Source organism: Solanum lycopersicum, chromosome 12, assembly GCF_036512215.1.
Source record: "Solanum lycopersicum chromosome 12, SLM_r2.1".
Taxonomy (NCBI): Eukaryota; Viridiplantae; Streptophyta; class Magnoliopsida; order Solanales; family Solanaceae; genus Solanum; species Solanum lycopersicum.
In genome coordinates this window covers 20066515-20078916 of record NC_090811.1, presented here as the reverse complement: position 1 = coordinate 20078916, position 12402 = coordinate 20066515, and positions in this window count along the sequence as shown.

Here is a 12402-nt window from a genome sequence, read left to right as displayed (position 1 = left end):
CACAAGTATGAGATGACGGAGTCTAGCACGATTCGTCGTGACCATGACGGTCCGTCGCGTGATCCGTCGACCTAGTCAGTTTTTATCAAATAATTCCACTGCTCGAAGCGACTAAACAGGTTGTTAAAATATATACCAATTTACCCATCGTTCATGCTCGAAATATCACAGGAAGAAAAGCAAGGGCGAGAAAGAGTACCTGAATCTATAAAAAGATGTGGATATCTTTCTTGCATATCAAACACATTCTCCAAAGTGGACTCTTCAACTGGCCGATTCTTCCACTGAACCTTGATAGATGCAATCTCCTTTGATCTCAACTTGCGGACCTCTCTATCTAAAATAGCAACAGGCTCCTCCTCATAAGAAAAATTCTCATCAAGAAGAATTGAATCCCAACGAATAATGTAGTTTCCACCCCATGGTATTTTTTCAGCATAGACACATGAAATACCGGGTGCACTCCTGAGAGTCCTGGAGGCAATGCCAATTCAGAAGCCACCTCCCCCACGCGCTTCAAAACATCAAATGGACCAATATACCTCGGATTAAGCTTACCATGCTTCCCAAACCGCATCACCCCTTTCATGGCTGAAACCTTCTGCAAGACCTGTTCACCCTCAATCAAATCCAAGTCCCTAGCCTTTTGATCTGCATATTCTTTCTGCCTGTTCTGAGCTGCTAGAAGCTTCTCCTGAATGTATTTTACTTTATCTAACGATTTCCTCAAAAGATCAGTACCCTATGGTCTCACCTCAAATGCATCAAACCAACCAATGGGAGACCTACATCTTCTCCCATACAGTGCCTCAAATTGGGCCATATCAATACTTGAGTGATAGCTATTATTGTATGAAAACTCTGCTAACGGTAAGAAGTTATCCTAATGACCACCGAATTCTATCACACATGCACAAAGCATATCCTCCAACACCTGAATCGTTCGCTCAGACTGACCATCGGTCTGAGGGTGAAATGCAGTACTAAGATCCAACCTAGTACCTAATTTAGGATGCAATGTTCTCCAAAACATAGAAGTAAATTTTGTACCTCTATCTGATATGATGGAAAGTGGAACTCCATGCAATCGAATAATTTCTGAGATATAGAGTTTGGCTAACATCTCTGCATTGTAAGTCACCTTGACCGGAATGAAGTGAACAGACTTAGTTAATCTGTCAACAATTACCCAAATAAATCAAACTTACCCAATGTCTTTGGAAGACCAACCACAAAATCTATTGCAATTCTTTCCCATTTCCATTCAGGAATGGACATTTTCTGAAGTGTTCCTCCGGGCCTCTGGTGTTCATACTTTACCTGCTGACAACTTGGGAATTGTTCAACAAAATCAACAATGTCATGCTTCATTCTACTCCACCAAAAATGTTGCTTTAGGTAACGATAAATCTTGGTTTCACCAGGATGTATAGAATACCTTGAACTATGAGCCTCTGTAAGAATAGTGTGAATCAAATTATCAACACGGGGCGCACATACCCTTCCCTTAATTCTCAAAACGTCTTTCTCATCAATTATTGCCTCTTTAGACTCTCCTCGTAATACCATATCTCGAATTCGGCTCAGCTTCTCATCAGTAAACTGTTTTCCCTTAATCTTGTCAAGAAAAGAAGATCTTGACTCCACACAGGCCAAAAATCCTCCCTTCTCTAGTACTTCCAGCCTCATAAAGTCATTAGCTAGAGTCTGAACCTCTCTATCCAATGGGCCTCTAGACACCTGTAAGTGGGCTAGACATCCCATGCTCCCTGCTTTTCTAGATAAAGCATCTGCCACAACATTAGCTTTTCCTGGGTGATACAAAATAGTAATATCATAGTCCTTCAGTAGTTCCATCCACCTCCTCTGCCTCAAATTCAAATCTTTCTGAGTAAAGACATACTATAAACTACGATGATCTGTATAGACTTCACACTTGACCCCATATAGATAATGTCTCCATTACTTTAATGCAACCACAACTGCAGCCAACTCCAAATCATGGGTCGGATAGTTATGTTCATGCACTTTTAATTGCCTCGAAGCATAAGAAATTACATTCCTCTTCTTCATTAGCACTGCACCCAAACCAGAATAAGATGCATCACAGTAAACAATGAAATTTTTACCTTCCATTGGCAAGGTATGAATTAGTGTAGTAGTCAACAAGGTCTTGAGGTTCTGAAAGTTTCTTCACATTCGTCCTACCATACAAATGGAACACTCTACTTAGTCAAATTTGTCAATTGGGAAGCAACAGAAGTGTAACAAGCTGTTTAGTGGTTTTGAACAGCAGATTTTATTTCTGGAAAAACAGGTTGAGGCGACAGACCCCACGATGGACCGTCATGGGCACGACGGACCGTCGCAGGGTCTCGTTTCTAAACATTTAGAAATTCTGAAATTGGGTACTGAAAATCGACTCGTTGAACTTCGTAACAAAATGGCAGGACGGACCGTCATAGACTCTTTGGTGGAAATTGAGTCTCTGAACCTTGCAATGACCTGCAGGACGGACCGTCGTAGGCACGACAGGCCATGCAGGCACGACGGCCGTCGCAGGTTGCGTAATTCCAGTCTGGGTCGGATTTCTTTATACGTTTTAAAGGACGTTTTTGACTATTCCTGCTTTAATTATAAAGTTAGTGGGATAATGTTAATAAGTCTAATTACTTGGGGGTTAAAAGTGGTAACCTTAAGTTAATTAGTGGGTTATTATTGCCATCTTTTATTCTTAATTATATACTAATTAGGGTAAAAGAAAGAGGGTTTGAATAAATAAAATAGAAAGAACAAAGAGGGAGAGAGGATTGATCGAGAGAGGAGAAACGAAGAGGAAAACACAAAGCTTTGGCAATTTGCTTGCTTAATCACTAATCTTCGGTGGAGGTAGGTTATGGTTTCTCTTACGATATTCGTAGTAAACTCTTAATCGCGAATGATATGTATTGATAATATTAAAAACCCTGTTATGTGCTTAATTGTATGCTTGCATGAATGTAATGATATAATTGTGATTATATAAGCATGATGAAGTTATTGAATCACAAATCTTGCAAAACCCTAATCTCTTTGTTAATAATGAGGCCTTGGTATAAAAGAAGGCGTGATGAACTAAAATAATGAGATTGATGATGCCTTGGTAAGAAAGAAGGCTTGATGAATGGATAGAAGAAGATTAGGGGATCGGGTGTAACGAACCGACATGTAGATTTAGGGGATCGGGTGTCACGAACCGACACGTAGATTTAGGGGATCGGGTCTCACGAACCAACATGTAGATTTAGGGGATCGGGTGTCACGAACCGACACGTAGATTTAGGGGATCGGGTGTCACGAACCGACACATAGTAGTAGGGTATCGGAGTGTCACGTACCGACACAAGAGGATTAATGAATATGACGGAGCGGAGTGTCACGTACCAACACAAGAGAAATAAAGATAATGAATCTTGAAAGTTGTTAATATACTCAATCTAATGAACATAATTCCCAAATGAGTACGGTATTGAGGCTTGAGTCCTCATGTGTGAACTTGGCGGTAATTGTTAATGATATAGTACTTGCTGTTGCTACATGTTGAGTATCATAGTTGATTTTATGATATTACTTGGTATATATTGATTTCTATTTTGAGTTGGCCGATGATATCTACTCAGTACCCGTGTTTTGTACTGACCCCTACTTGTATGTTTTCTTCTTGTTTATTTGTGGAGTGCAGCAAACGTGCCGTCATCTTCGACTCAACAGTAACTCTAGCCAGTCTTCATTATTCTGGATATCAGGGTGAGCTAAAGCTTCTAGCTTGGACTGGATCTTCCTCTTTATGTCTCGATGCCTTGAAGTTCCAGTACTTTATGTTGATATTACATTGAAATGTTAAGGTTTAGATTGGTTGGTTAGCTCACATAGGAGGGTAAGTGTGGGTGCCAGTCGCGGCCCGGTTTTGGGTTGTGACAAACTTGGTATCAGAGCATTAGGTTCGTTGGTCTCATCACACAAGAACGAGTCTAGTTGAGTCTTAAGGAATGGTAGGGGGACGCCTTTACTTTTCTTTGAGAGGCTATAAGACTTCAGGAAAATTCCATTCTTTCCTTCTTTCTTTCGTGCTATTACTTGGGTCCAATTGGTATCTAGGTGATACAAATTGGTATCTGACCATCTTCTCTGTTTCTCAGAGGGTTCGAACTAGAGCAACAACCGCGCCAACATCAACATCAGCAAGACGAGATGCATCTGAGCCAGCCACTGAGAATGTAGCTCGAAGAGGAGCAGTGGCAAGAGGCCGCGGTAGAGGTCGTGGGAGGACGTCCTCTAGGAGAAGAGGACGAGCACCTAGCCCATCTGGTACTAGGGCAGTGACTCCTCCACCGACTGAGGAAGTGGTAAGAGAGGGTGAGGAAGGGGAGAATGAACAAGTGCAAAATAAGGAATTGCCACCCCAACCTACCCTAGAGATGATCAATCAGGTTCTCACTTATCTTAGTGGTTGTGTGATCAGGGTCAGGCCCCTCCAGTGTTTTCTGCACCAACACCTCCGGTTTCAGAGGTACAACATGCAGCCACTATGGCTCCTCGTATGGATGCCTCATTTGACATAAGCACGTTTCCACGTCTGACTACTGGGCCTATAATGAAAAATGATCAACATGAACATTTCAATAAGATCTTGAAATTGAAACCTCCAGTCTTCAAGGGTGCTGAATCTGAGGATGCTTACGATTTTCTGGTTGACTGTCATGACCTACTACATAAGTGGGTATAGTAGAACGGTTTGGTGTTGAGTTCGTGAGTTATCAGTTTCAAGGGAACGCCAAAACGTAGTGGCGGTCACATGTTGAGTGTCAACCAACGGAGGCACCACCTATGACTTGGGCCTCATTCTTTAGCTTGTTTATGGAGAAGTATATGCCCCGGACTTTGAGGGATAGGAAAAGGGATGAGTTCTTGAGCCTAGAGCAAGGTAGGATGTCGGTCAAAGCATATGAGGCTAAGTTTCATGCACTATCCAGATATGCCACTCAACTTTGTTTTAGTCCACAAGAGCGGATTGGTCGTTTTGTGAAGGGGTTGAGGTCAGAGTTGCGGATTTCAGCCTTACAGGTAGCGGCTACGGCAAAATCCTTCCAAGAAGTGGTAGATTTCGTGGTAGAGGTGGAAGGAGTGAAGCCAGATGAATTCACCATGGCATCGAGATCAAAGAGGTTTTGAAAGGGAGGTGAGTTTAATGGTTCTTACTCTAGAGGACAGGGTTCCGGAGGTTACTCAGTTCGACCCATTCAGTCTTCACTACAGACTGTAGTTGGGGGTCCACCTCAGACCGGTCAACACTTCTCTGAGAGACCTATGCTTGACTCTAGAGAGTGTTATGGATGTGGGGAGACTGGACATATTAGGAGGAATTGTCCCAAACAGAGTTATAGACCCCCAATAGCTAGAGGTAGAGGTGCTCATGGTAGAGGCCGTTATTCTGGAGGACGTGGTGGTCGAGGTAATGGTGGTCACCAAAATGGCCGGGGTGATGGGAAAACTAGAGCCACTACATCACAACATGGTAGGGGCAACGGACAAACAAACGAAAGGGCCCATTGTTATGCTTTCCCTGGGAGATCAGAGGCGGAGACTTCTGATGTTGTCATCACAGGTAATCTTCTGGTTTGTGATTGCATGGCTTCTGTATTGTTTGATCCTGGATCCACATTTTCTTTTGTATCTTCCTCATTTGCTAATGGTCTAAATTTACATTGTGAATTACTTGATATGCCTATTCGTGTTTCTACTCCGGTGGGTGAGTCTGTGGTAGTTGAAAAGGTATATGGGTCTTGTTTGGTGAAATTTGTGGGGAGCAACACTTATGTAGATTTGGTTATCTTAGAAATTGTTGATTTTGATGTAATTTTGGGTATAACTTGGCTTTCCCCGTAATTTGTGATCTTGGATTGTAATGCTATAACGATGACGTTAGCCAAGCCTGGGACAGATCCGTTAGTGTGGGAGGGTGACTACACTTCCAATCCAGTGCGTATCATCTCCTTTCTTCGTGCTAAGAAAATTTTTAGTAAAGGGTGTTTAGCTTTCTTGGCACATCTCATGGATGACACTACCCAAGTACCTTCGATTGAGTCGGTTTCGGTGGTCCGTGAATTTCTGGATGTGTTCCCTGCAGATCTTCCTGGTATGCCACCAGATAGGGATATTGACTTCTGTATTGATCTTGAACCGGGTACTCGCCCCATTTCTATACCCCCTCATACAATGGCTCCCGCGGAGTTTAGAGAGTTAAAAGCCCAACTTCAAGAGTTGTTGAGTAAAGGCTTCATTAGACCAAGTGCATCTCCTTGGGGTGCTCCGGTTTTGTTTGTAAAGAAGAAGGATGGGAGTTTTCGGATGTGCATAGACTACCGGCAGTTGAACAAGGTAACCATAAAGAACAAGTATCCTCTTCCTCGCATTGATGACTTGTTCGATCAGTTACAAGGTGCTTGTGTCTTCTCTAAGATTGACTTGAGATCCGGTTATCATCAATTGAAAATACGGGCAACGGATGTGCCAAAGATTGCTTTTAGAATCAGGTATGGGCTTTACGAATTTGTAGTGATGTCTTTTTGTCTTACGAATGCCCCTGCTACGTTCATGAATTTGATGAACACGATTTTTAAGCCATATTTGGATCTCTTTGTGATCGTAGTTATTGATGATATACTGATATACTCTAAAAGTAAGGAGGAACATGAGGAGCATTAGAGAATGGTATTGGAAATGTTGAGGGAGAAAAAGCTTTATGCTAAGTTCTCTATCTGTGAGTTTTGGCTAGATACAGTGTTCTTCTTGGGGCACGTGGTTTCTAAGGATGGAGTGATGGTGGATCCTTCTAAGATTGAGACAGTGAAGAATTGGGTAAGACCTACTAATGTGTCAGAAATAAGAAGCTTTGTTGGGTTATCTAGCTACTACCGCCGATTTGTCAAGGGATTCTCTTGTATTGCTTCCCAACTGACGAACTTGACTAAGCAAAATGTTCCATTTGTATGGTCGGATAAGTGTGAGGAATGCTTTCAGAAGCTCAAGACTTTGTTGACTACAGCAACAATTCTCACCTTGCCAGTGGAAGGTAAGAATTTCATTGTCTATTGTGATGCATCCTATTTGGGTTTGGGTGCAGTGCTAATGCAAGAGAAGAATGTAATTGCTTATGCTTCAAGACAATTAAAAGTGCATGAATGTAACTATCCAACTCATGATTTTGAATTGGCCGCGGTAGTGTTTGCATTAAAGCAATGGAGACACTATTTATACGGGGTTAAGTGTGAGGTCTATACGGATCATCGTAGCCTATAGTATGTCTTTACTCAGAAAGATTTTAACTTGAGACAGAGGAAATGGATGGAACTACTGAAGGACTACGACATCACTATTTTGTATAATCCAGGGAAGGCGAATGTTGTAGCGGATGCTTTAAGTAGAAAGGCGGGAAGCATGGGAAGTCTAGCTCACTTGCAAGCTTCTAGATGCCCATTGGCTAGAGAAGTTCAGATTCTGGCTAACGAACTTATGAGATTAGAAGTAAATGAGAAGGGAGGATTTTTAGCTTGTGTGGAGGCAAGATCTTCCTTCCTTGACAAGATTAAGGGAAAGTAGTTTAGTGATGAAAAATTGATCCGGATTCGAGATAAAGTGTTGCAAGCAGAGGCTAAAGAAGTAACAATCGATGAGGAAGGTGTTTTGAGGATTAAGGGAAGGGTATGTGTACCCCGCGTCGATGATTTGATCAACACTATTCTGATAGAGGCTCATAGTTCAAGGCATTTGATATATTCGGGTGCAACCAAGATGTAACGTGACATAAAGCAACACTTTTGGTGGAGCAGAATGAAGCGTGATATTGTGGATTTTATTGCCAAATGTCCAAACTGTCAACAAGTAAAGTATGAACACCAAAGGCCCGGAGGAACACTTTAGAGAATGCCCATTCCTGAATGGAAGTGGGAAAGGATTGCAATGGATTTCGTGGTTGGTCTTCCAAAGACATTGGGAAAGTTTGATTCCATTTGGGTAATTGTTGATAGGTTAACTAAGTCTGCTCACTTCATTCCGGTCAAGGTAACTTACAATGCAGAGAAGTTAGCCAAACTTTACATCTTGGAAGTGGTGCGATTGCATGGGGTTCCACTCTCCATTAAATCAGATAGAGGTACGCAGTTTACTTCTAAGTTTTGGAAAACATTGCATGCGGAATTGGGTACTAGGTTGGACCTTAGTACTGCGTTCCATCCTCAGACCGATGGTCAGTCTGAGCAAATGATTCAAGTGTTGGAGGATATGCTTCGTGCATGTGTGATAGAATTTGGTGGTCAGTGGGATAGCTTCTTACCCATAGCAGAGTTCTCCTACAACAATAGCTATCACTCAAGCATTGATATGGCCCCATTTGAGGCACAATATGGGAGAAAATGTAGGTCTCCCATTGGGTGGATTGATGCATTTGAGTTAGACCTTGGGGTACTGACCTTCTGAGGAAATCGTTAGATAAAGTGAAATCTATTCAAGAAAAGCTTCTAGCGGCGCAAAGTAGACAGAAGGAGAAGGCAGATCGGAAGGTTAGAGACTTGGAGTTTATGGAGGGTGAACAAGTCTTGTTGAAGGTTTCACCAATGAAAGGGGTGATGCGGTTTGGTAAGCGAGGTAAACTTAGCCCAAGGTATATTGGTCCATTTGAAGTACTTAAGCAAGTAGGGGAGGTGGCTTATGAGTTAGCCTTGCCTCCAGGGCTGTCCGGAGTGCATCCGGTATTCCATGTGTCGATGTTGAAAAGATGCCATGGGGATGGAAACTTTATTATCCGTAGGGATTCAGTGTTGCTTGATGAGAATTCGTCTTATGAGGAGGAACCTGTTGCCATTCTAGATAGAGAAATTCGCAAGTTGAGATCAAGGGAGATTGCATCCATCAAAGTTCAATGGAAGAATCGACCCGTTGAAGAAGTCACTTGGGAGAAGGAGGCAGATATGCGAGAAAGATACCCACATCTGTTTACAGATTCAGGTACTCCTTTTCGCCTTTGTTTTCCTTCTTGTGATCGTTCGGGGACGAACGATGGGTAAATTGGTATCTATTGTAACGACCTGTTTAGTCGTTTTGAACAGCAGATTTTATTTCTGGAAAAACAGGCTGAGGCGACGGACCCCACGACGGACCGTCATGGGTAGGACGGACTGTCGCAGGGTCTCGTTTCAAAACACTTAGAAAATCTGATATTGGGTACTGAAAATCGACTCTCTGAACTTCGTAACAAAATGGCAGGACGGACCATCACAGACTCTTTGGTGGAAATTGAGTCTCTGAACCTTGCGACGACCTGCAGGACGGACCGTCGCAGGCACGACGGGCCGTCACAGGTTGCGTAATCTGAGTCTGGGTCGGATTTCTTTATACGTTTTAAGGGACGTTTTTGACTATTCCTGCATTAATTATAAAGTTAGTGGGTTAATGTTAATAAGTCTAATTACTTGGGAGTTAAAAGAGGTAACCTTAAGTTTATTAGTGGGTTATTATTATCATCTTTTGGTCTTAATTATATATTAATTAGGGTAAAATAAAGAGGGTTTGAATAAATAAAATAAAAAGAACAAAGAGGGAGAGAGGATTGATCGAGAGAGGAGAAACGAAAAGGAAAACACAAAGCTTTGGGAATTTTCTTGCTTGATCACTAATCTTCGGTGGAGGTAGGTTATGGTTTCTCTTATGATATTCGTAGTAAACTCTTAATAGCGAATGATATGTATTGATAATATTGTAAGCCCTGCTATGTACTTAATTGAAGGCTTGCATGAATGTAATGATATAATTGTGATTATATAAGCATGATGAAGTTATTGAATCCCAAATCTTGCAAAACCCTAATCTCTTTGTTAATAATGAGGCCTTGGTATAAAAAAAGGCATGATGAACTAAAATAATGAGATTTATGATGCCTTGGTAAGAAAGAAGGCTTCATGAATGGATAGAAGGAGATTAGGGGATCGGGTGTCACGAACCGACACATAGATTTAGGGGATCGAGTGTCACGAACCGACACGTAGATTTAGGGGATCGGGTGTCATGAACCGACACATAGATTTAGGGGATCGGGTGTCACAAACCAACACGTAGATTTAGGGAATCGGGTGTCACGAACTGACACGTAGATTTAGGGGATCGGGTATCACAAATCGACACATGGTAGTAGGGGATTGGAGTGTCACGTACCGACACAAGAGGATTAATGAATATGAGGGAGCGGATTATCACGTACCGACACAATAGAAATAAAGATAATGAATCTTGAAAGATGTTAATATACTCAATCTAATGAACATAATTCCCAAATGAGTACGGTATTGAGGCTTGAGTCCTCATGTGTGAACTTGGCAGTAATTGTTATTGATATAGTACTTGCTGTTGCTACAGGTTGAGTATCGTAGTTGATTTTATGATATTACTTGGTATATATTGATTTCTATTTTGAGTTGGCCGATGATATCTACTCAGTACCCATGTTTTGTACTGACAACTACTTTTATGTTTTCTTCTTGTTTATTTGTGGAGTGCAGCAAACGTGCCGTCATCTTCGACTCAACAGTAACTCTAGCCAGTCTTCATTATTCTGGATATCAGGGTCAGCTAATGCTTCTAGCTTGGACTGGATCTTCCTCTTCATGTCTCGATGCCTTGAAGTTCCGGCATGGACTAGCTTTTACGACTTTTTAGCTTCTTAGAAACTCTAAGATTTAGTAATTTGAAGTAGATGTTCTTTTGATGATGACTTCCAGATTTTGGGATTTACTTTATGTTGATATTACATTGAAATGTTAAGGTTTAGATTGGTTTGTTTGCTCACATAGGAGGGTAAGTGTGGGTGCCAGTTGCGGCCTGGTTTTGGGTCGTGACAAGAAGAAAATCCCTTGACAAATCGACGGTAGTAGCTAGCTAAACCAACAAAGCTCCTTAACTCTGTAATATTAGTAGTTCTTACCCAACTCTTCACTGCTTCAATCTTAGAAGGATCCACCATCACTCCATCCTTAGAAACCACGTGCCCCAAGAAGGACATTGAATCTAGCCAAAACTCACATTTGGAGAATTTGGCATAAAGCCTTTTCTCCCTTAACAACTCCAATACAATTCTCAAATGCTCCTCATGTTCTTTCCTGCTCTTTGAGTATATCAATATATCATCAATGTATACAATCACAAAGAAGTCCAGATATGGCTTAAAAATCCCGTTCATAAGGCTCATGAAAGCAAGAGGGGCATTCGTAAGCCCAAAAGACATTACTAAGAATTCATAATGCCCATACCTGGTTCGATAAGTAGTCTTTGGCACATCAGCTGCACGTATTTTCAATTGATGATAACCAGATCTCAAATAAATTTTTTAGAAGGTACAAGCACCTTGTAACTGATCGAACAAATCATCAATGCACGTAATAGGATACTTGTTCTTAATAGTTACCTTATTCAGTTGCCTATAGTCTATGCACATCCGAAAACTTTCATCCTTCTACTTCACAAAAAAAACAGGAGCACCCCAAGGGGATGCACTTGGTCTAATAAAACCTTTACCTAACAACTCCTGAAGTTGGGCTGTTAACTCCCTTAACTCAACTGGAGAAATTCTACAAGGGGGTATGGAAATGGGGCTATTACCCGGCTCCAGATCAATAAAAAAATCAATATCCCTATCTGGTGGCATACCAGGAAGGTCTGCAGGAAACACATCTAGAAACTAACGGACTATCGAGACAAACTTCATCGAAGGTACTTGGAAAGTATCATCCCAGAGATGTGCTAAGAAAGCTAAACAATCCTAACTAACCATTCTCTTAGCACGAAGAAAAGACATGATATGAACTGGAGTGGAAATATAGTCACCCTCCCACACTAGCGGATCTGTCCCAGGCTTGGCCAATGTCACAGTTTTAGCATTACAATCTAAGATTGCAAAATTTGGAAAAAGCCAAGTCATACCCAGAATTACATCGAAATCAACCATCTCTAGAATAATCAAATCTACGTGAGTATTTCTCCCCAAAAAAGTCATAAGAAAATACCTATACACCTTCTCAACTATCACAGACTCACCCATAGGATTAGAGACACGAATAGGCATGTCAAGCAAATCACAATATAAATCAAGACCAGTAGCAAATGTGGAAGATACATATGAATATGTGGATCCAGGATCAAATAATACAAAAGCCATTCAACCACAGACCAAAAGATTACCTGTGATAACAACATCAGATGTCTCTGCTTCAGCCCTCCCAGGGAAAGCATAACAATGGGCCCTATCACCTATCTGCCTGTTGCCCCTACCATGTTGGGCTGCAGTAGTTCCAACTTGCCAGCCACCCCGACTGATTG